The sequence below is a fragment of the Leopardus geoffroyi genome, chromosome C1, assembly GCF_018350155.1.
Source record: "Leopardus geoffroyi isolate Oge1 chromosome C1, O.geoffroyi_Oge1_pat1.0, whole genome shotgun sequence".
Taxonomy (NCBI): domain Eukaryota; kingdom Metazoa; phylum Chordata; class Mammalia; order Carnivora; family Felidae; genus Leopardus; species Leopardus geoffroyi.
In genome coordinates, this window is record NC_059328.1 from 191,964,010 (window position 1) to 191,967,572 (window position 3,563).

Below are 3,563 nucleotides of genomic sequence, written 5' to 3' on the forward strand. Positions count from 1 at the left end.
TAATGGTCGTATCAATCTATGAACATACCAAAAAAAAAAAAAAAAAAGCTACATTGAACTGTACATTGTAAAACAGTAAACTTTGGGCTGACCTGGCTGCCTCAGTTGGAAAAGCGTGCGATTCTTAATCTACGGGTGGTGTACTCAAGCCCCACATTGGCTGCAGAGATTTGCTAAAACAAAACAAATAACCTTAAAAAAAAAAAAAAGAGTAAATTTTGTGGTTTACGAATTATGTCTCAGTAAAGCTGATTGCAAAAAAAAAAATTTATTTTATTTTATATACTTATTTTTAATTTTTTTCACAAGAAAACAATTCTACACCTTTATTTACTTAATTTGCAGTTAGCTTAAATCCTTAAAGGGTACAGCATCAAACGGATTCTGTGGCCAATGGCTTTAGCAGGAAGGTTGCTTCGGAATTTGGCACGAACCATGCCACTGTTTCCATGAGCACGAGTTACTTTTCCCCAGATCTCCCCAATTTTATTCGGTTTGCCACCAGGAGTCACTGCGTTGCTCTTTGCTTTGTACACATAAGCGTATCTCTTGCCTAGATAGAATTCAGTTTCATCTCAAGCATAAACACCTTCAATTTAAGAAGAGCTGTGTGCTCCCTCTGGTTCCGGAGACCCCGCTTATAGCCAGCAAAAATGGCTTTGGACCACAGCCTTCCAGACATATTTGTCGTTCCAGGAGTCCTGTTCACAGCAGGTCTCCACAGGTTCCAAGATGGCGGAAGAGCTGTTACCAAAAAATGTTGAAAAATCAACAGGCGGTGCTAGGCTCCTCCTGAGACACAGAGTGATGAATTGAGAGTGAGCAGGCAGGAAGGCAGGGCTCAGGGCTGGCGGTCCTCCCAGAGGAGGGGCCTCGGGTAGGCAGGTAGCTTTGGTAGGCCTGCCCCCAAACTACCGTGCCCACTGGCTGGCCCAGTGAATTGTATTCCACCCTAAACTATTCATTACTTTGACATGTGATGGCTTTTGGTAATTGAGAGCCTCCTATTAACATGCAAATCCTCCCAGGAGAGTCAGAGCAGCGGTGTCTCTGGAGGAGGGAGGGCAATCCTGTAGGAGAAGCTGCAGGCCACCTGCATGCAAATGCATCAGTGCAGGTATTGCAAACGTGGTGAGACTCGGCGGAGCCCTCAGTCATGGGGGCAAGGGGAGGGGTTGTGACAGGGGTGTGAGTCTGACTCCGGAGAGATTGAAGGGAGAGGGGAGCAGGTGAGGGATGGATATGGGACAGAGGAAGGAGGACATGGAGTATGGGAATGGCTCGCTTTTCAGGGAACCATAGGAGGTGAAGACAGACCACGGCAGAGACGAGCCTACACACCCCACGCTGTGGTCCCAAGCCTCCCTCCACCACACAGCACTCCCTGAGGTGACAGTGTGGCCATCCACGTCAGGACGGAACTAGGGTACAGACAGGGGAAAAGACCTCGAGTAGGTTAACAACAGACCAGGGAAGGACGTGACAGAAATCAGGAGGCACGGTGTCACAAGCCAAGGTGGCATGGCAAAGCCCAGGTGGCCTCACACCAGGACGGGGAGGTCGCTGAGGACCAGGGACAGTCCATGAGCCACAGTGGCAGGGCCAGCCCGGTAAGCCCGAGTCTCCTCCTGCCTCAGGCTGCCCAGTGTGGTTTGGTTCCACACGAACTGGACACAAATGATGTGTCACGCCAGCCTTCACTCCCCTCAATAGAAGGAGCTGCACTAAGAAATCTGTCAGTAACCGTGCATTTTGCCACTCCCTCCTCCTATGGTAAACATTACTGAAGGTCCGCCTGGCACAGGACCTATAGCAAACAGTGAGCACGTGGACAGCCTGAGATGTGGCCCCTGAATGCAGTGGGGACAGAGTCACATCCAGAGTCGAAAAGAAAGCTCCTCCCATGGTCCTTGCCAGAGAAAGCCATTCTCCTTTTAGACTCAGGGGGAGAGCATTCCCTCAGAGAACGAGGTCAAGGCTAGGGGCATAGTGTCACCACTTCCTATTTTATGAGCAGGTGTTACCATGGCCTGGGGAAAGGGCATGCATGAGGGGGAGAAGGAAGGCACATCTCGAGGGGCTTCTGTGGGGACAACAGGAAAGTCATCCAACATCAGGGGCTCTGAAGCTCAAACGTATCAGAATCACCTAGAACAGATTCCTGGGTCCCGCCCCCAATGTTTCCCCTTTGGTAAGTCTGGGGTGGAGCCTAAGCATCTGCATTTCTAATCAGTCCTCAGCCATACTGATGCAGGTACTGCCTAGATAAACTGTCTCACCCGTTTTCCCAGGTCACCCGCTCAGAGGGGCATGTGAAGATACACAAACAGGGCTAAAAGGAAGGGCCCAGCATCAAACAGTCTGGCTGGAGAGAAACACGAGGAGAGATTCCATTGAAAAGACACAAGTAGGGGCGCCTGGCTGGCTCAGTCGGTTAAGCGTCTGGCTTTTGAGTTTCATGAGCTCAGGTCATGAAATCACGGTTCATGAGGTTGAGCCTCGCGTCAGGCTCTGCTCAGACAGCACGGAGCCTGCTTGGAATTCTCTCTCTCCCTCTCTCTGTGCCCCTCCCCCATTCTCACTCTCCCAAAATGAACATTAAAGAGTACACCCTATAAGATTTGTAACTGATCTCATTTAAACCACACAACACCCCCACAGAGGTGGTGTATTCCTGTCGTCTATTTATCCATATCAGGAAATCAAAGCACAAGGAAGGTTAAGTATTAGATTCAAGTCCCAGAATCAAATCCAGCTCAAGTGCCCTCACCCTTAACCACTGTGCCCTGCTGCTGGGAAAGGAAGTAGAACCGACACCAGAAACCGAGAAGCTAGAACTTTCTTTCCCTCAGAATCCTCCCACCAGACCTTCAGGTAAGCACCTCAGCTTTGCAAGCCGCTCTTTTTGCAAGCGAAGTGAAAAGGGAAGGGTGAGTTTGCCCCGGCTGCCAAAGCAAAGTACCACGCACCGGGTGGTTTAAATAACAGAAACATATCGTCTCACAGCCCTGGAGGCTGGAGGTCCAAGGTCAAGGTGTCAGCAGGGTTCATTCCTTCTGTTGCTGTGAGGGAGAATCTGTCCCACGTCTCTGGCCTAGCTTCGGGAGGTTTGCCTGCCATATTCGGTGTTCTTCGTGTTTACAGGGTGTTCTCGCTGTGTGCGTGTGTCTCTCCAAACTTCCTCTTTTTTATAAGGACACGATCAGATCCTACTGGATTGGAGGCCTAGCTTGCTCCAACATGACCTCCTCTTAAGTAATTACATCTGCAACGACCCTAATTCCAAATAAGGTCATGTTCTGAGGTAAAGGGGACCAGGACATCGCTATATGAATTGCAGGGGTAGGGGTGGGCGGTATAATTCAACTCATAACAGGAAGCAAACACCTTCTTGGAACTAACTCCAAATACCTACATCCTAACGATATCAAAAATTCTTCCCCGGACGGGGCCACCTTGCCATACTGTACACACTAAATAAAAAGTCCCACGTTCTTCCAGGACTTGAGAAGCCATCACCTATGATGTAGAATCAACTAGGAAAAAGGAGGAGTATGTTAAGG

At 49.4% G+C, this 3,563-nt stretch overlaps 1 pseudogene; it reads right to left on the reverse strand.

Annotated features, from left to right (window-relative positions):
• Positions 1-313: 313 nt before the first annotated feature.
• LOC123599361 lies at positions 314-1,372 on the reverse strand (annotated as a pseudogene).
• Between the last annotated feature and the right edge of the window lie 2,191 nt (positions 1,373-3,563).